Here is a 22,485-nt window from a genome sequence, read left to right on the forward strand (position 1 = left end):
GTGTGTGTGTGCATGAGTGTATGTGCATGTCAAAACAAATCAAATTTTATTGGTCACATACACATATTTAACAGATGTTATTGAGGGTGTAGCAAAATGCTTGTGTGTGTGTGTGCGTGCGTGCGTGCGTGCGTGTGTGTTTGTGTGCCTGAAGCCTCTGCAGCAGTAGATTTATGTGTGTATGTCCGGGTGGTGGGAGAGCAGGCATAAATAAGGCTGAGGGGAGAAAGCTCTGAACATAATCAAGTGGATCCTTTAGAAGACCGTTTATCTCTCTCTCTCTCTCTGTCTCTCTCTCTCTCTCTCTCTCTCTCTGTCTCTCTCTCTGTCTCTCTCTCACTCACTCACTCACTCACACACACAAACAGCAACGGCCAAGGAGAGGTCAGCGTATCACTGTGTACGGCTTAGTGCTCTGAACTTACAATACAACACTGAGAATTACAGAAGAAGACAATTCTAGAATACAACACAGAGTTCTATAATCGTTCTCTACACACCCACTCAGTGAGTGAAATGTCACACACACACACACACGCACCACTCAATCACACACACACATGCACACACACACACCTGTGCTGAGGATAGGCGCTATCTCTCAAGGTGGTGGTAATGCGGTTAACACCGCGTTCACATGTAAGTCTCAGTGTACATCCAGCGGTCTTTACTTCATGTCTCCTCTCTCTAAAGCCTCTCAATACAGCCTGTGAATACAGCTTCATTTATTTATTCTAAATACTTACAGACAGGAAGGAGAACCATAGTCTCTGGTTAGCATCTTAAAATGGCACCCTATTCCCTACATACAGTGCATTCGGAAAGTATTCAGACCCCTTCCCTTTTTCCAAATTTTGTTACGTTACAGCCTTGTTCTAAAATGGATTCAATATATTTTTTTTTCATCAATCTACACACAATACCCCATAATGACTAAGCGAAAACTGTTTTTTTTATTTATTGTGACCCGAAACTAGGCGTATGTCGCGGGTCACTACTTCACAGGAGAGCTGTTTGAACATAAACTTTTTTTAAATCAAAATGCGTTTCTTGGAAGAAATGCCTTCTTGACATGTGAACTTTTATGTGCCTTAATAACAAACGTGTATAACTTCTGTAAATACAAAAAAACGCAGCTTTTTTATGTATTGCGTAGAAAAACTTAACAAAAGACTCAACTATGCAAGTATCCATTTCAATAGAATGTCACTGCAACAACTGTTTCAGAGCACTCTAGTCTGAGTGTGCCAGAGCGCAGAATAACTGATGAATTTACAAATGCTCAACATTGGTTGAATATGGCCGGTGTCAGTAAACATCAGCAAAAAAGCGTAATTACAGTTACAGTCACCAACGCTCTGGATAACATGAAAACAGCCTAACCAGCTCTGCTAGGGCAAGTAAAAAGGTCAGCGTTTGGGTGGGAGCTAAAGCTAGATGATTCTTATGGCATTGCACAGAGTGACTTGACACAATGGGCCAAGCAAACAAAACGGAAACAACACTTATTGTGTCTTATTTAATGAAAGGGGTTGCAGTCTGCCGTGAAGCATTCATCCATGTATACGGGGAAGAGTCTAGCTACAGTTTCAGATAATGTACGTTTCTAATTTTGTTAAAGCTTACTGTTAGCTAGCTAGATGGCTGGCTCACTGGCTAACATTACGTTTATGATCTGTGTGCAGTAATGTTTTCTCAGAATGCCATTTCGCATTGCTAGTTAAAAACTGTGAGATTCGAGCTATGGATTGGGATTATGGTTCATTGTCTAGCTAGCATGTCTAAACAAAATACTCCACTTCGCCAGATGATTACATGACCCATCAAGTTAGCCAGGTGTGTCTAACGGTGATTATGGCCTTCTGTTGTATAATAATTCCAAAATATTTGTATCTGGAATTTGTCTTTCAGCATCAGTAGAACACGCCTGAGTCTCCTCCACCAGTCATACAAGGAGAATTGTCTAATGCCTCCAATCAAAAAGAGAACTGGCCCAAGCATGGACAGGTTACACCTGAAGCATGTGGACTTGCAGCGAGTTGTGAACTTCATCAACAATTACGCAGAGGATAATGCAATAGTATTACCACGATGCCACCCAGGACACAAACACTTTGGTGGAAAGCTGCTGCCATCCCATGTGACAAAGGCAGCGGTGTGGTGTCACCACAAGGAATCGATGACAACACTTGGTATGTAAAGCATAAACAATGTTTTGATTATTTAATTTACCTCCAACATGATTGACACTACTTTTATTGATCTCACATAATTTGTTTTGTTATTTCCTGTTTTACAGCTTTGATGCTCTGGAGCCTGGTGTTGTTGTCGCCAAGGAGCGTTCGGACACAGTCGGGACGAGGTTTCAACTGCTGCGCAACGCGGAAATCCTTCCTCCCATAGATGGTCTGTGTCACGTCCTGACCAGTTTAGGGATTATTTGCTATTGTAGTTTGGTCAGGACGTGGCAGAGGGTATTTTGTTTATGTTTTTCGGGGTGGTGGTGTATGTAGTAGGGTGTTTGATTTATTATTTCCGGGTTTTGGTCTATGTTCTTTCTGGTTTGTTGTATTTCTATGTTTAGGTTGATGGGGGGTTGGACTCTCAATTGGAGGCAGGTGCTTTCTCGTTGCCTCTGATTGAGAGTCCTATATATGGGTAATTGTTTGGTTTGGTGTTGTGGGAGATTGTTTCTTGTTTTGCCTGTGTGAGCATGACAAGACTGTTTTGTTATTTTGGTGTTCTCTTTATATAAAATAAATATCAAGATGAGCATCCACATTCCTGCTGCGTTTTGGTCCTCTATTCCCGACGACAGCCGTTACAGTCTGCCTGTACAAGCACCATGTAAGGGCTGTCTTCAGGAATGGACCAAAATGCAGCGGAGTTAGTGTTCATTATATTTAATAAAGCAAAAGAGAACACTATACAAAACAAACTGAGAAAACCGACAGCCAACAGTCCTGTCAGGTGCAAACACACTAAACAAGAAACAATTACCCACAACCCCAAGGAAAAACACACACTACTATATAGGACTCCCAATCAAAGGCAACGCAACACACCTGCCTTCAATTGGGAGTCCAACCCCAATTAACTAACACATAACACAAAACTTCTGCCAAGTCCTGACCAAAACTAATACAATTACGCCCTCTGCTGGTCAGGACGTGACACACCACCTGGACTGGACACAGCTAGACAATCATATCTTTTTGAGAAGATCCGGGAGTTTAGCGACAAAGAGGCTATGGACATCACATGCCCTGCACCAAAGTCAAGGGCAGGACAGAAACAGGCTTTCCAAATACAGATTCCCTTGTTCATGAATTCTCTCCAAGATGGCGTAGCAGTCAGACGTCTTTGTCCTTCGTCCTGTCGTGTCCCATGTATATGTATTTTTATATATTTTTCTTCACATATCTTTTTATATTTTTCTACCCCTTACTTCAAAATACTCTCCTGCAACCCGCCTCACCCAATGTGGTGTGGACCTACTTTTTCTCTAAAGTATTTTTCTCTACCTCTATTACTGGAATCTCCAACATAAGCTAGCCAGCTAGCCAGCTAACGGTCATCAGCTAACCGTTAGCTCGGAAAGCTCTCGCCAGTTTGTACAACGCGATTCAACCAGAGCATACCGGACCTATTTTTCTCTCCATATCCCCGAATTCCCACCGCAAGCTCTGAACCTTCTCATCTTCCGCACTTCGCAGTTAACGTCCCCTGAATGCTAGCTGTCTAGAGCACAACGGACTGTTAGCTTATGAGGCCCATCGAATACATTCCGAAGCTACTAGCTAGCAGTCAGCTATCCTTTGCTAGCGGTCATCAGCTACCTTCACCCCGGACAACTCTCGCCAGTCTGTACAGCGCGACTCAAACAAGAGCTAGTCGGACTTATTCTTCTCCATATCTCCGGATTCCTACCGCAAGCTCTGAACCTATTTTCTTTTTATATATATATATATATATATATATATATATATATATATAATATATATATATATATATATATATATATATATATATATATATATATATATATATATATATATATATATATATATATATATATATATATATATATATATAAATATATATATATATAAATATATATATATATATATAATTTTTTCCACCTAGAATTATAGCAGCTAACGTCCCCTGAACGCACAGCCACTAATCCGCAGCCTGCTAGCTATCTAAAGCACATTGGACTGCTGGCTTAAGAGACCCTTCGGACATATTTCTTTGACCACTATACATATTTTGCCAATTGGCCTGGTTTACCACACGGAGCCCTGCTGATCCGTCCGCTGATGTAACTGCACACGTAGGCCACAACAGACTTTCCTTCCGTTGAGTCGCCCCTCTAAGGCCTTTCTGTTAGCCTGCTAGTCCGCCACTAGCTGCCTGAAGCCACGCACTGGACTCTTATGATCACCCGGCTACGTATGCCTCTCCCTAATGTCACCATGCCTTGTCCATTGCTGTTTTGGTTTGTAACTATTGTTTTATTTCACTGTAGAGCCTCTAGCACTGCTCACAACGCCTCGGCTAACAATTTAGTTCCACCTCCCACACACGCAGTGTCATCACCTGGTTTAAATGCTATTTCTAGAGACAATATCTCTTTCATTTTTTCATTATCACATTATCACTATATGCACAGGTTTACCCCCACTGTATTCACATCCTACTATACCTTTGTCTGTACATTGTGCCTTGAATATATTCTACCGTGCCCAGAAATCTGCTCCTTTTACTCTCTGTTCTGAACGTGCTAGACGTCCAGTTCTGTTAGCCTTTAGCCGTACTCTTATCCTAGGCCTCCTCTGTTCCTCTGGTGATGTAGAGGTTAATCCAGGCCCTGCAGTGTCTAGCTCCACTCCCATCCTCCAGGCTCTCTCATTTGTTGACTTCTGCAACCGTAAAAGCCTTGGTTTCATACATGTTAACATTAGAAGCCTCCTCCCTAAGTTTGTTTTATTCACTGCCCAAGCACACTCCACCAATCCGGATGTCCTAGCCGTGTCTGAATCCTGGCTTAGGAAGACCACCAAAAACCTTGAAATTTCCATCCCTAACTATAACATGTTCCGACAAGATAGAACTGCCAAAGGGGGCGGTGTTGCAATCTACTGCAAAGAAAACCTGCAGAGTTCTGTCTTACTATCCAGGTCTGTACCCAAACAATTCGAGCTCCTACTTCTAAAAATTAACCTTTCCAGAAACAAGTCTCTTACCGTTGCCGCTTGCTATAGACTACCCTCTGCCCCAAGCTGTGCCCTTGACACCATATGTGATTTGATTGCCCCCCATCTATCTTCTGAGCTCGTGCTGCTAGGTGACCTGAACTGGGACATGCTTAAAACCCTGGCCATCCTACAATCTAAGCTTGATGCCGTCAACCTCACACAACTTTTCAATGAACCTACCAGATATAACCCCAAATCCGTAAACACGGGAACCCTCATAGATATCATCCTAACTAACTCGCCCTCCAAATACACCTCTGCTGTTTTCAACCAAGATCTCAGCGATCACTGCCTCATTGCCTGCATCCGTAATGGGTCTGCGATCAAACGACCACCCCTCATCACTGTCAAACGCTCCCTAAAACACTTCTGCGAGCAGGCCTTTCTAATCGACCTGGCCGGGGTATCCTGGAATGACATCGACCTCATCCCGACAGTAGAGGATGCCTGGATGTTCTTTAAAAGTGCCTTCCTCACACTCTTAAATAAGCATGCCCCATTCAAAAAATGTAGAACCAGGAATAGATATAAGCCTTCGTTCACTCCAGACCTGTCTGCCCTTGACCAGCACAAAAACATCCTGTGGCGTTCTGCATTAGCATCGAATAGCCCCCGTGATATGCAACTTTTCAGGGAAATTAGGAACCAATATACACAGGCAGTTCGGAAAGCTAAGGCTAGCTTTTTTAAACAGGAATTTGCATCCTGCAGTACAAACTCAAAAAAGTTCTGGGACACTGTAAAGTCCATGGAGAATAAGAGCACCTCCTCCCAGCTACCCACTGCTCTGAGGCTAGGAAACACTGTTACAACCGATAAATCCACTATAATTGAGAATTTCAATAAGCATTTATCTACGGCTGGCCATGCTTGCCACCTGGCTACCCCTACCCCGGTCAACTGCCCGGCACCCTCCACAGCAACTTGCCCAAGCCACCACCATTTCTCCTTCAAACATATCCAGATAGCTGATGTTCTGAAAGAGCTGCAAAATCTGAACCCCTACAAATCAGCCGGGCTACACAATCTGGACCCTCTCTTTCTAAAATTATCTGCCGAAATTGTTGGAAACCCTATTACAAGCCTGTTCAACCTCTCTTTCGTATCGTCTGAGATTCCCAAAGATTGGAAAGCTGCCGCGGTCATCCCCTTCTTCAAAAGGGGAGACACTCTAGACCCAAACTGCTACAAACCTATATCTATCCTACCCTGCATCTCAAAGGTCTTCGAAAGCCAAGTTAACAAACAGATTACCGACGAATTTGAATCACACCGTACCTTCTCCGCTATGCAATCTGGTTTCAGAGCCGGTCATGGGTGCCCCTCAGCCACACTCAAGGTCCTTAACGATATCATAACCGCCATCGATAAGAGACATTACTGTGCAGCTGTATTCATCGACCTGGCCAAGGCTTTCGACTCTGTCAATCAGCACATTCTTATTGGCAGACTCAACAGCCTTGGTTTCTCAAATGATTGCCTCGCCTGGTTCACCAACTACTTCTCTGATAGAGTTCACTGTGTCAAATCGGAGGGCCTGTTGTCCGGACCTCTGGCAGTCTCTATGGGGGTGCCACAGGGTTCAATTCTTGGGCCGACTCTCTTCTCTGTATACATCAATGATGTCGCTCTTGCTGCTGGTGATTCTCTGATCCACCTCTACGCAGACGACACCATTCTGTATACTTCTGGCCCTTCTTTGGACACTGTGTTAAGATAACTAACCTCCAGACGAGCTTCAATGCCATACAACTCTCTTTCCGTGGCCTCCAACTGCTCTTAACCTGTTATGGCTAGGGGGCAGTATTTTCACGGCTGGATAAAAAACGTACCCGATTTAATCTGGTTACCACTCCTACCCAGTAACTAGAATATGCATATACTTATTACATATGGATAGAAAACACCATAAAGTTTCTAAATACTGTTTGAATGGTGTCTGTGAGTATAACAGAACTCATTTGGCAGGCAAAAACCTGACAAGGTTTCAGGCAGGAAGTGGCCTGTCTGACAAGGTGTCGTTCTTCTTGTCTCTGTTTATTGAAGAGTGAGGATCTTAGCTGTCCCGTGACACGTCCTACGGCTGCCATAGGCTCTCAGAAGGCGGCAAAACGCTGAATCGTGGCTTTGCAGGCTCTGGCTGAAAAAAAGTAGCGCGTTTGGGTAGTGGCTGGTTACAGTACTGTGAGACTCAGGCTCGTGCCCGCGTCGACCGAAAGCTTTGTTTACTTTCCTCTGTTTAGCTAAAAGGAGATTCCCGGTCGGAATATTATCGCTTTTTTACGAGAAAAATGGCATAAAAATGGATTTTAAACAGCGGTTGACATGCTTCGAAGTAAGGTAATGGAATATTTCGATTTTTTTTTGTCACGAATTGCGCCATGCGCACGACCCTGATTTACCATTTCAGATAGTGTCTGGGACGCACGAACAAAACGCCGCCATTCGGATATAACGATGGATTATTTTGGACCAAACCAACATTTGTTATTGAAGTAGCAGTCCTGGGAGTGCATTCTGACGAAGACAACAAAAGGTAATCAAACTTTTATAATAGTAAACCTGATATTGGTGAGTGCTAAACTTGCCGGGTGTCTAAATAGCTAGCCCGTGATGCCTGGGCTATGTACTTAGAATATTGCAAAATGTGCTTTCACCAAAAAGCTATTTTAAAATCGGACATATCGAGTGCATAGAGGAGTTCTGTATCTATAATTCTTAAAATAATTGTTATGCTTTTTGTGAACGTTTATCGTGAGTAATTTAGTAAATTCTTAGTGAATTCGCCGGAAGTTTGCGGGGGGTATGCTAGTTCTGAACGTCACATGCTAATGTAAAAAGCTGTTTTTTGATATAAATATGAACTTGATTGAACAAAACATGCATGTATTGTATAACATAATGTCCTAGGGTTGTCATCTGATGAAGATCATCAAAGGTTAGTGCTGCATTTAGCTGTCTTCTGGGTTTTTGTGACATTATATGCTAGTTTGAAAAATGGGTGTCTGATTATTTCTGGTTTGGTACTCTGCTGACATAATCTAATGTTTTGCTTTCGTTGTAAAGCCTTTTTGAAATCGGACACTGTGGTTAGATAAAGGAGAGTCTTATCTTTAAAATGCTGTGAAATAGTCATATGTTTGAAAAATTGAAGTTTTTGTATTTTTGAGGAATTTGTAATTCGCGCCACGCCTATCATTGGATATTGGAGCAGGTGTTCCGCTAGCAGAACGTCTAGATGTAAGAGGTTAAACGCAAATAAAACTAAATGCATGCTATTCAACCGAACATTGCCCGCACCTGCCCGCCCATCCAGCATCACTACTCTGGACGGCTCTGACTTAGAATACGTGGATAACTACAAATACCTGAGTGTCTGGCTAGACTGTAAACTCTCCTTCCAGACTCATATTAAGCATCTGAAATCCAAAATTAAATCTAGATTCGGCTTCCTATTTCGCAACAAAGCATCCTTCACTCATGCTGCCAAACATACCCTCGTAAAACTGACCATCCTACCAATCCTCGACTTTGGCGATGTCATCTATAAAATAGCCTCCAACACTCTACTCAACAAACTGGATGCAGTCTATCACAGTGCCATCCGTTTTGTCACCAAAGCCCCATACACTACCCACCATTGCGACCTATACGCTCTCGTTGGCTGGCCCTCACTTCATACTCGTCACCAAACCCACTGGCTACAGGTTATCTACAAGTCTCTGCTAGGTAAAGCCCCGCCTTATCTCAGCTCGCTGGTCACCATAGCAGCACCCACTCATAGCACGCGCTCCAGCAGGTATATCTCACTGGTCACCCCCAAAGCCAATTCCTCCTTTGGCCGGCGTTCCTTCCAGTTCTCTGCTGCCAATGACTGGAACGAACTGAAAAAAATCTCTGAAGCTGGAGATTCCCATCTCCCTCACTAGTTTTAAGCACCAGCTGTCAGAGCAGCTCACAGATCACTGCACCTGTTCATAGCCCATCTGTATACAGCCCATCTATCTACCTCATCCCCATACTGTATTTATTTATTTATTCTGCTCCTTTTGCACCCCAGTATCTCTACTTGCACATCCATCTTTTGCACATCTACCATTCCAGTGTTTAATTGCCATATTGTAATTACTTTGCCACCAATGCCTATTTATTGCCTTAATTCCCTTATTTTACCTAATTTGCACTCACTGTATATAGACTTTTTGTTTTCTTTTTTTGTACTGTATTATTCACTGTATGTTTTGTTCATTCCATGTGTAACTCTGTGTTGTATGTGTCTAACTGCTATGCTTTATCTTGGCCAGGTCGCAGTTGCAAATGAGAACTTGTTCTCAACAAGCCTACCTGGTTAAATAAATGTGAAATTAAAAAAAATTAAAAAAATGTGTGGTTCAGACGGACTAGTCATCAGCATTATCTGCAGCCCCTCTATTCAAATGACTCTCTCCTAACACACATGCCATATGTTGCTGCTAGAGGTTGGCCGATTAATCGGAATGGCCGATTAATTAGGGCCGATTTCAAGTTTTCATAACAGTCGGTAATCGGTATTTTTGGACACCGATTGTGGTACATTTTTTTTTACCTTTATTTAACTAGGCAAGTCAGTTAAGAACACATTCTTATTTTCAATGACAGCCTAGGAACGGTGGGTTAATTGCCTTGTTCAGGGGCAGAACGACAGATTTTTACCTTGTCAGCTCGGGGATTCGTTTTTGCAAGCTTCCAGTTACTAGTCCAACGCTCTAACCACCTGCCTTACATTGCACTCCACGAGGAGCCTGCGTGGCAGGCTGACTACCTGTTACGCGAGAGCAGCAAAAAGCCAAGGTAAGTTGCTAGCTAGCATTAAACTTATCTTATAAAAACAATCAATATTAACATAATCAGTAGTTAACTACACATGGTGGATGATATTACTAGTTTATCTAGCGTGTCCTGCGTTGCATATAATCGATGCGGTGCCTGTTAATTTCTCATCGAATCACAGCCTACTTCTCCAAACGGGTGATGATTTAACAAGCGCATTCGCAAAAAAAGCACTGTTGTTGCACCAATGTGTACCTAACCATAAACATCAAAGCCTTTCTTTAAAATCAATACACAAGTATATTTAGTTAATATTGCCTGCTAACATGAATTTCTTATAACTAGGATAATTGTGTCACTTCTCTTGCGTTCCGTGCAAGCAGTCAGGGTATATGCAGCAGTTTGGGCCGCCTGGCTCGTTGCGAACTGTGTGAAGTCCATTTATTTCTAACAAAGAATAATTAATTTGCCAGAATTGTACATAATTATGACATAATATTGAAGGTTGTACAATGTAACAGCAATATTTAGACTTAGGGATGCCATCCGTTAGATTAAATACAGAACGGTTCCGTATTTCACTGAAAGAATAAACGTTTTGTTTTCGAAATGATAGTTTCCGAATTCGACAATATTAATGACCAAAGGCACGTATTTCTGTGTGTTATTATGTTATAATTAAGTCTATGATTTGATATTTGATAGAGCAGTCTGACTGAACGATGGTAGGCAGCAGCAGGCTCGTAAGCCTTCATTCAAACAGAAGTTTCGTGCAATTGCCAACAGCTCTTTGCTGTGCTTCAAGCATTGAGCTGTTTATGACTTCAAGCCTATCAACTCCCGAGCTGGTGTAACCGATATGAAATGGCTAGCTAGTTAGCAGGGTGCGAGCTAATAGCGTTTCAAATGTCACTCGCTCTGAGACTTGGAGTAGTTGTTCCCCTAGCTCTGCAGGGGCCGCGGCTTTTGTGGAGCGATGGGTAACGATGCTTCGAGGGTGGCTGTTGTCGGTGTTCCTGGTTCGAGCCCAGGTAGGGGCGAGGAGAGGGACGAAAGCTATACTGTTACACTGGCAATACTAAAGTGCCTATAAGAACATCCAATAGTCAAAGGTATATGAAATACAAATGGTATAGAGAGAAATAGTCCTATAATTCCTATAATAACTACAACCTAAAACTTCTTTCCTAGGAATATTGAAGACTCATGTTAAAAGGAACCACCAGCTTTCATATGTTCTCATGTTCTGAGCAAGGAACTTAACCTGTTAGGGCTAGGGGGCAGTATTGACACGGCCGGATAAAAAACGTACCCGATTTAATCTGGTTACTACTAGTTATTAATTATTGGCTTTGGATAGAAAATACCCTAAAGTTTCTAAAACTGTTTGAATGGTGTCTGTGAGTATAACAGAACTCATATGGCAGGCCAAAACCTGAGAAGATTCCATGCAGGAAGTGGCCTGTCTGACAAGTTGTTGTTCATCTAGGCTCTTTTTATTGAAGACTGAGGATCTTTGCTATAACGTGACACTTCCTACGGCTCCCATAGGCTCTCAGAGCCCGGGAAAAAGCGGAATGATATTGAGGAAGCCTCTGGCTGAAACACATTATCGCGTTTGGCAAGTGGCCGATCAGAGTACTATGGGCTTAGACGTGTGCCTGAGTCGACCCCATGCTTTATTTTCTTTCGTCTGTTTACCTAAACGCAGATTCCCGGTCGGAATATTATCGCTTTTTTACGAGAAAAATTGCATAAAAATTGATTTTAAACAGCGGTTGACATGCTTCAAAGTACGGTAATGGAATATTTAGAATTTTTTTGTCACGAAATGCGCCATGCTCGTCACCCTTATTTACCCTTTCGGATAGTGTCTTGAACGCACGAACAAAACGCCGCTATTTGGAAACCAACATTTGTTATTGAAGTAGAAGTCCTGGGAGTGCATTCTGACGAAGAACAGCAAAAGTAATAACATTTTTCTTATAGTAAATCTGACTTTGGTGAGTGCTAAACTTGCTGGGTGTCTAAATAGCTAGCCCTGTGATGCCGGGCTATCTACTGAGAATATTGCAAAATGTGCTTTCACCGAAAAGCTATTTTGTTGTAATTGTCATTATTCCTCCCAATTTTTTTTTTTAAATCGGCCGATTAATCGGTACCGGCTTTTTTTGGTCCTCCAATAATTGGTATCGGTATCGGCAGTGAAAAATCATAATCGGTCGACCTCTAGTTGCTGCTACAATTTTTTTTTTCTTCTGCTCAGCCACTTTACCCCTGATTGTATGCATATAACTACCTCATTGTCTCAACTCCTACCGAAGGTGGCTCCCCTTCCTGCTCAGGTGGTGCTCGGCGGTCGTCATCACCGGCCTACTAGCTGCCACTGATTCCCTTTTTCCCCCTTTCTGTTTATTGGTTTCACCTCTTTTGTGTTAGGCTGATTAGTCTGGTTATTTTAGCCAGTAGGCCCGCCTGCTCTGTGTGCGGGATTGTTTGTGTGTTGCTACTGTGCACGCTTGTGTCTGACGTGTTTTCGGTCGTGGGTTTTCTCCGGACTGTTTCAGTCCCCAGTGTTTGGGGCATTTGTTTTGTGTGCGCCCTGTATTTTCGTGGGGTGGCTTATGTTCGCCATGTGTGCAAATAAAGCACTACCCTGTACTCTCTGCTACCTGCGCCTGACTTTGCACCCACTACACCCAGAGCCTTACACTCATCTATCACTGATATTGTTATTGATATTGTTCTTGTACATACTGTATATTATTTTATTTATATTCACACTATCTATATCTGATATTGGTACTATGCAAGTAACCATTTGGCTGTACCGTTTACACCTTCTTTAGAAACCCATCCACTTAGCAAGATGTTGCTGGGTGTTACAGCATTTCTTTCACATGACCCATCAATATAGACAAGTGTGTCTGGGTAAGCATCATCTAATATTTATAAAATATTTTTATCTTGACACTTTCTGTTTACATGGAATTTTTCCTTATTGTAGGCAGTGGTGTAAAGTACTTAAGTTATGTTTACTTTTACTCAAGTTTGACAATTGTGTACTTTTTCCACCACTGATTGTTGGCTACTGCTTTTATCACTTTTTGTCTTAATCTTTACTACACTACTCACTGTTTAGCACATGACCTCACATGTGAATCCTTAAAGAGATGGGTGGGGCTGGCTTAAGAGGGTGTGAACAATGCTGAATGGGTGTAGACAAAAGACAGCTCTGCAGTAGTAGTACCAAAACATTCAAAGGCCATTTTCTCAAAAGTGAGGTTACAAGTTTATCAACATTCAAAGCATAGTTACTTTCCCATTGTTCTTCAAAATGCAGTGAACGATATACCAGTTTGTAACGCTGTCTCTACTTTTATCAAATGTAAAAAACACAGTTTCAAATTTTGCTACATAAGACCAGAACAAGGTGGTCGGTCACATGTTAGCAAATTTATAAAAAAGAAAAATGATTTACATAAGTATTCAGACCCTTTGCTATGAGACACGAAATTGAGCTGAGGTGCCTCCTGTTTCCATTGATCATCCCTTGAGATGTTTCTACAACTTGATTGGAGTCCACCAGGAATTGACGATAGAAAACCGAGACAGGATTGTGTAGAGGCACAGATCTGGGGAAGGGTACCAAAAAATGTCTGAACACAGAAGGGTGAGAATGGCCTTGTTCAGGGAGGTGACCAAAAACCCGATGGTCACTCTGACAGAGCTCCAGAGTTCCTCTGTGGAGATGGGAGATCATTCCAAAAGGACAACCATCTCTGCAGCACTCCACCAATCAAGCCGTTGTGGTACAGTGGCCACACGGAAGCCACTACTCAGTAAAAGGCACATGACAGCCCGCTTGGAGTTTGCCAAAAGGCACCTAAAGGACTCTCAGGCCATGAGAAACAAGTTTCTCTGGTCTGATGAAACCAAGTTTGAACTCTTTGGCTTGAATGCCAAGCGTCACATCTGGAGGAAACCTGGCACCATCCCTACGATGAAGCATGGTGGTGGTAGCATCATGCTGTGGGGATGTTTCTCAGCAGCAGGGACTGGAAGACTAGACAGGATCGAGGGAAAGATGAACAGAGCAAAGTACAGAGAGATCCTTGATGAAAGCCTGCTCCAGAGGCTCAGGACTTCAGACTGTGGCGAAGGATCACCTTACAACAGGAAAATGACCCTAAGTACACAGCCAAGATAATGCAGGAGTGGCTTTGGGACAAGTATCTGATCATCCTTGAGTGGCCCAGCCAGAGCCTGGACTTGAACCCCATCGAACGTCTCTGAAGAGACCTGAAAATAGCTGTGGAACGACGCTCCCCATCCAACCTGAGAGAGCTTGAGAGGATCTGCAGAGAAGAATGGGAGAAACTCCCAAAATACAGGTGTGCCAAGCTTGTAGCGTCATGCCCAAGAAGATTTGAGACTGTAATCACAGCCAAAGGTGTTTCAACAAAGTACTGAGTTCTGAGTAATACTGATGCAATGTGATAATTCAGTTTTTTATTGTGTAAATTTGCCAAAAAATATTATACATATATAGATACATATATACATATATATACACTATGTATACCCTTTCATTTAACTTTTTTAACCTTTATTTTAGCAGTGAATACATACCGGGGCGGCAGGTAGCCGAGTGGTTAGAGCGTTGGACTAGTAACCGGAAGGTTGCAGATCGAATCCCTGGAGCTGACAAGGTAACAATCTGTCGTTCTGGCCTTGAACAAGGCAGTTAACCCACTGTTCCTAGGCTGACATTGAAAATAAGAATTTCGCCTTAACTGACTTGCCTAGTTAAATAAAGGTTAAAAAGAATTGAGACCTAGGTCTCTTTTTCAAATGTAACCTGTATAATACAACATACACTACCGGTTAAAAGTTTTAGAACTGTCACGCCCTGATCTGTTTCACCTGCCACTGTGATTGTCTCCACCCCCTCCAGGTGTCGATTATTTTCCCCAGTGTATTTATCCCGGTGTTTCCTGTCTCTCTGTGCCAGTTCGTCTTGTATGTTTAGTCAAGTCAACTAACGTGTTTTTCCCCGTACTCCTTTTTTTATTCTCTTTTGCTAGTCTTCCCGGTTTTGACCACTGCCTGACTCTGGACTACTTTCCTGCCTGCCTGATTATCCTGCCTGCCCTGACCTTGAATCTGCTTGCCCTTCCGTACCCATTGGACTCTGAACTGGTTTTGACCTTTTGCCTGTACATGGCCATTTTCTTGCCTACCCCTTTTTGGATTAATAAACATTGTAAGACTCCAACCAGCTGCCTCCTGTGTCTGCAACTGGGTCTTGCCTTGTGCCTTGATAAGAATATCTACTCATTCAAGTGTTTTTCTTCATTTTTACTATTTTCTACATTGTTGAATAATACTGAAGACATCAAAACTATGAAATAACACATATGGAATCATGTAGTAACCAAAAAAGTGTTAAACAAATTGAAATATATTTTATATTTGAGATTCTTCAAATAGCCAACCTTTGCTTTGATGACAGCTTTGCACACTCTTGGCATTCTCTCAATCAGCTTCACCTGGAATGCTCTTCCAACAGTCTTGAAGGAGTTCCCACATATGCTGAGCACTTGTTGGCTGCTTTTCCTTCACTCTGCGGTTCGACTCATCCCAAACAATCTCAATTTGGTTGAGGTCGGGGGATTGTGGAGGTCAGGTCATCTGATAAAGCATTCCATCACTCTCCTTCTTGGTAAAATAGCTCTTACACATTCTGGAGATGTGTTGGGTCATTGTTCTGTTGAAAAACAAATGAGAGTCCCACTAAGCACAAACCAGATGGGATGGCGTATCGCTGCAGAATGCTGTGGTAGCCATGCTGGTTAAGTGTGACTTGAATTCTAAATAAATCACAGACAATGTTACCAGCAAAGCACACCCACACAATCACACCTCCTCCTCCATGCTTTACGGTGGGAAATACACATGCGGAGATCATCCATTCACTCCAATCCGCGTCTCACAAAGACACGGCGGTTAGAACCAAAAATCTTCAATTTGGACTCATCGGACCAAAGGACAAATTTCCACCGGCCTAAGGTCCATTGCTCGTGTTTCTTTGCCTAAACAAGTCTCCTCTTCTTATTGCTGTCCTTTAGTAGTGGTTTCTTTACAGCAATTCGACCATGAAGGCCTGTTTCATGCAGTCTCCTCTGAACAGTTGATGTTGAGATGTGTCTGTTACATGAACTACCATGTTGTGTTGCTACCATGTTGTTGTCATGTTGTGTTGCTACCATGCTGTGTTGTCATGTTTTGCTGTTAAGTTGTTGTCTTAGGTCTATCTTTATGTAGTGTTGTCTCTCTTGTTGTGATGTGTGTTTTGTCCTATATTTATGTTGCATTTATTTTTTATTTTTTTAATCCCAGGCCCCCGTTCTTGCAGGAGGCCTTTTGCCTTTTGGTAGGCCGTCATTGTAAATACGAATTTGTTCTTAACTGATTTGCCTAGCTAAATAAAGGTTAAATAAATAAATAAAAACTCAAGCATTTATTTGGGCTGCAATTTCTGAGGCTGGTAACTCTAATGAACTTATCCTCTGCAGCAGAGATAACTCTATGTCTTCCTTTCCTGTGGCAGTCCTCATGAGAGCCAATTTCATCATAGCGCTTGATGGTTTTTTCAAAGTTCTTGAAATTTTCCAGATTGACTGACCTTCATGTCTTAAAGTAATGATGGACTGTCTTTTCTCTTTGCTTATTTGCGCTGTTCCTGCTATAATATGAACTTGGTCTTTTACCAGACAGGGCTATCTTCTGTATACCACCCCTACCTTGTCACAACACAACTGATTGGCTCAAACATATTAAGAATGAAAGAAATTCCACAAATTACCTTTTAACAAGGCACACCTGTTAATTGAAATGCTTTCCAGGTGACTACCTCATGAAGCTGGTTGAGTGATTGTCAGGAGTGTGCAAAGCTGTCATCAAGGCAAAGGGTGGCTACTTTGAAGATTCTAAATTATAAAATATATTTAGATTTGTTCAACACTTTTTGGTTTACTACATGATGTCATATGTTTTATTTCCTAGTTTGTTTTCACTATAATTATACAATGTAGAAAATAGTAAAAATAAGGAACTACTGCCCTATATTGTTCACTACAAAAGTGGTGCATTATATAGGACAGTGTTTCCCAACTCCAGTCCTCCAGTACCCCCAACAGCACACATTTTTGTTGTAGCCTCAGACAATCTCACCTGATACTGGAGGACTGGAGTTGGGCCGCAATGCCTGTGTACAGTATCCCTCTCATAATGCAACAATCTCCTTCTCAAATACACCACCAACCCCCTGGATAGGTAATACATAGCAAAGCTGGATTTTGTTGGTTGTTGCTTTGCTTTGATTTAAATTTTGACTATAATAGTAAATCAACTACAAGTCTACTACAAGGGACTGTACAAGGGACTGTACAAGGGACTATGATAGGAGGGTTGTCCTGCTATCATAGTGGGAAAGAAATACAATATATATATTAGCAACTTGTATATAATCTGTCTAATCAATTACTTAGATTAAACATTTAATTGAAATATACAACAAATAAGTAATTCTAGGCAGTGTTTGTTGTCTGAACATACAACAAGATTGACTTTGAAATAGCATGTCTGTCCATGTCCTGAAGACGCCAGAAAATGCCCTCAAAACTGGCCACTAGGGACAACAGTGAGTGCTGTTAACATCAAATAGGCTTGGGTTTTGCTAAAACATAATCCCATTACTCTGGATCCGAAAGTTGCGTGTTCAATCTCAATGGTAGACAAAAACATTTTCTATCCCAAAACTTCAAGGTCCTGCCCAGTCATCCTATTTCGCAAGTAAAAATTACCATTGAATGACCAAAACGTCACCCATAATATTTTTACACTAGAAAATGCTCAGAATTGAAGAAATTGTATCTTTTCTCTCATCTCTAACTATCAGGAAGCCCGAAAGAATAGGCTGAGTGGGGGGGGGGGGGGGGGGGGAGTTTTTATTCATGAGCTTGCCTTGACTGACAGCTCCTTGTGGTCGTTGCCAGGTAACAAGCTAAACAATTGGCCACATGTCATTAATGACGAGGTAAACAATGGGCAACATGTCATTCCGAGCCTAAATAGTATGCCTCAACCCATTTTCTCTGCAAAATACTCTCATGGTCAACAGATCATGGACTGTTGAATATCAGACAAACAGCAGCAATACCCAATTGCTTTTCTATTGTTTTTTTACCTAATTACAGAACACAGTTCACTTATACACTTCTTCACAATAATTAGTAAATCCTAAGTCACCTTAGAAGCTTAGACATAAGGGAATGTACAGTGCCTTCAGACAGTATTCATGCCCCTTGACTTAATTCACATGTTGATGTTTCAGCCTGAATTAAAAAAGTTTTTCTCACACACACAATACTCCATAATGACAAAGTGAAAATATGAAAAAAGTTGTAAAAAAAGTGAAAATATGAAATATGAAAAAAGTGAAAATTTGATTTTTTAAATGTTTTGCCAATTTACTGAAAATGAAATACAGAAATAATTGACATAATAATAATAATATGAACTTGAACATAATAATAATATTACTTATGTAAATAATAATTTACATAAGTATTCACAAAACTTTGTAGAAACACCTTTGGCAGCGATAAATGTTGAGTTTTTCTGGGTAAGTCTCTAAGAGCTTTCCACACCTGGATTGTGAAACATTTGCACATTATTCTTTTTAAAATTGTTCAAGCTCTAAATTGGTTTTTGATCATTAGTAGACAAAGATTTTCATGTCTTGTCATAGATTTTCAAGTAGAATTAAGTCAAAACTGTAACTCGGCCACCCAGGCACATTCACTGTCTTCTTGGTAAGCAACTCCAGTGTAGATTTGGTCTTGTGTTTTAGGGTATTGTCCTGCTGAAAGTTGAATTCATCTCCAAGTGGGTGGTGGAAAGCAGACTGAACCAGGTTTTCCTCTAGGATTTTGCCTGTGCTTAGCTCCATTCAGTTTCTTTTTTTTATCCTGAAGAATTCCCAGTCCTTAAGGATTACAAGCATACCCATAACATGATGCAGTCACCACTATGCTTGAAAATGTGGAGAGTGGTACTCAGTAATGTGCAGTAATGTGTTGTATTGGATTTACCCTAAACATAACACTTTGAATGTAGGACAAAAAGTCTATTACTTTGGCACATTGTTTGCAGTATTACTTTAAATGTGTAAAAGGTAATGCCTTGTTGCAAACAGGATGCATGTTTTGGAATATTTATATTCTGTACAGGCTTCCTTCTTTTTTTGACTCTGTCAATTAGGTTAGTATTGTGTAGTAACTAAAATGTTGTTGATCCATCCTCAGTTCTCTCATATCACAGCCATTAAACTCTAACTATTTTAACCACCATTGGCCTCATGGTGAAATACCTCAGCAGTTTCCTTCCTCTCCGGCAGCTAAGTCAGGAAGGACGCCTGTATCTTTGCAGTGAATGGGCGTATTGACACACTATCAAAAGTGTAATTAATAACTTCAAGATGCTCAAAGAGATATTCATTGCTTCTTTTTTTTGGTCCCCTTCTTTGCGAGGCATTGGAGAACCTCCCTGGTCTTTGTGGTTGAATCTGTGTTAGAAATGTACTGCTCGACTGAGGGACTTTACAGATAATTGTATATGTGGGGTACAGAGATGAGGTAGTCATTCAAAAATCATGTTAAACACTAATATTGCACACAGAGTCCATGCAACTTATTATATGAACTAATTTAGACTTGCCATAATAAAGTGGTTGAAACGATTTGACTAGTGCAGTGTTAGTTGACTTTCTCATAGTTTGATAATTGTGTAGTTTGGAGTAATTATCGAGGTTAGCTAGCCAGCTATTTTCGTCCCCCGCGACGAAAATAGGTTACCTAGCCAGCTACACGTTCAAACAAAGTCAACAACGCAGCCACTGCTAGCTAGCCTACTTCACCAGCCAGCAGTACTGTATCATCTTCGTCATTTTAGTCAATACAATTTTTGCAACGTAAGCTTAACTTTCTGAACATTCAAGAAGTGTAGTCCACTTGTCATTCCAATCTCCTTTGCATTAGCGTAGCCTCTTCTGTAGCCTGTCAACTATGTGTCTGTCTATCCCTGTTCTCTCCCCTCTGCACAGGCCACACAAACGCTTCACACCGTGTGGCCGCTGCCACTCTAACCTGGTGGTCCCAGCGCGCACGACCCACGTGGAGTTCCAGGTCTCCGGCAGCCTCTGGAACTGCCGGTCTGCGGCCAACAAGGCAGAGTTCATCTCAGCCTATGCTACCCTCCAGCACCTCGACTTCTTGGCACTGACGGAAACATGGATTACCACAGATAACACTGCTACTCCTACTGCTCTCTCCTCGTCTGCCCACGTGTTCTCGCATACCCCGAGAGCATCTGGCCAGCGGGGTGGTGACACTGGAATCCTCATCTCTCCCAAGTGGACATTCTCTCTTTCTCCCCTGACCCATCTGTCTATCTCCTCATTTGAATTCCATGCTGTCACAGTTACCAGCCCTTTCAAGCTTAACATTCTTATCATTTATCGCCCTCCAGGTTCCCTTGGAGAGTTCATCAATGAGCTTGACGTCTTGATTAGTTCCTTTCCTGAGGATGGCTCACCTCTCACAGTTCTGGGTGACTTTAACCTCCCCACGTCTACCTTTGACTCATTCCTCTCTGCCTCCTTCTTTCCACTCCTCTCCTCTTTTGACCTCACCCTCTCACCTTCCCCCCTACTCACAAGGCAGGCAATACGCTTGACCTCATCTTTACTAGATGCTGTTCGTCCACTAATCTCATTGCAACTCCCCTCCAAGTCTCTGACCACTACCTTGTATCCTTTTCCCTCTCGCTCTCATCCAACACTTCTCACTCTGCCCCTACTCGGATGGTATTGCGCCGTCCCAACCTTCGCTCTCTCTCTCCCGCTACTCTCTCCTCTTCCATCCTATCATCTCTTCCCTCTGCTCAAACCTTCTCCAACCTATCCCCTGATTCTGCCTCCTCAACCCTCCTCTCCTCCCTTTCTGCATCCTTTGATTCTCTATGTCCCCTATCCTCCAGGCCGGCTCGGTCCTCCCCTCCTGCTCCGTGGCTCGACGACTCATTGCGAGCTCACAGAACAGGGCTCCGGGCAGCCGAGCGGAAATGGAGGAAAACTGGCCTCCCTGCGGACCTGGCATCCTTTCACTCCCTCCTCTCTACATTTTCCTCTTCTGTCTCTGCTGCTAAAGCCACTTTCAACCACTCTAAATTCCAAGCATCTGCCTCTAACCCTAGGAAGCTCTTTGCCACCTTCTCCTCCCTCCTGAATCCTCCTCCCCCTCCCCCCCTCCTCCCTCTCTGCGGATGACTTCGTCAACCATTTTGAAAAGAAGGTTGACGACATCCGATACTCGTTTGCTAAGTGAAACGACACCGCTGGTCCTGCTCACACTGCCCTACCCTGTGCTTTGACCTCTTTCTCCCCTCTCTCTCCAGATGAAATCTCGCATCTTGTGACGGCCGGCCGCCCAACAACCTGCCCGCTTGACCCTATCCCCTCCTCTCTTCTCCAGACCATTTCCGGAGACCTTCTCCCTTACCTCACCTCGCTCATCAACTCATCCTTGACCGCTGGCTATGTCCCTTCCATCTTCAAGAGAGCGAGAGTTGCACCCCTTCTGAAAAAACCTACACTCGATCCCTCCGAAGTCAACAACTACAGACCAGTATCCCTTCTTTCTTTTCTCTCCAAAACTCTTGAGCGTTCCATCCTTGGCCAGCTCTCCTGCTATCTCTCTCAGAATTACCTTCTTGATCCAAATCAGTCAGGCTTCAAGACTGGTCATTCAACTGAGACTGCTCTTCTCTGTGTCACGGAGGCTCTCCGCACTGCTAAAGCTAACTCTCTCTCCTCTGCTCTCATCCTTCTAGACCTATCTGCTGCCTTTGATACGGTGAACCATCAGATCCTCCTCTTCACCCTCTCCGAGTTGGGCATCTCCGGCGCGGCCCACGCTTGGATTGCGTCCTACCTGACAGGTCGCTCCTACCAGGTGGCGTGGCGAGAATCTGTCTCCGCACCACGTGCTCTCACCACTGGTGTCCCCCAGGGCTCTGTTCTAGGCCCTCTCCTATTCTCGCTATACACCAAGTCACTTGTGTCTGTCATATCCTCACATGGTCTCTCCTATCATTGCTATGCAGACAACACACAATTAATATTCTCCTTTCCCCCTTCTGATAACCAGGTGGCGAATCGCATCTCTGCATGTCTGGCAGACATATCAGTGTGGATGATGGATCACCACCTCAAGCTGAACCTCGGCAAGACGGAGCTGCTCTTCCTCCCGGGGAAGGACTGCCCGTTCCATGATCTCGCCATCACGGTTGA

General features: G+C 42.7%; 1 protein-coding gene across 5 annotated transcripts in view; it reads right to left on the reverse strand.

Annotated features, from left to right (window-relative positions):
* The window catches only part of rbfox3a (RNA binding fox-1 homolog 3a), a 748,768-nt gene that overhangs the window by 717,839 nt on the left and 8,444 nt on the right, over positions 1-22,485 (reverse strand). The window lies entirely within an intron of this gene.

The sequence above is a fragment of the Salmo salar genome, chromosome 01 (assembly GCF_965601325.2).
Source record: "Salmo salar chromosome 01, fSalSal1, whole genome shotgun sequence".
NCBI lineage: Eukaryota > Metazoa > Chordata > Actinopteri > Salmoniformes > Salmonidae > Salmo > Salmo salar.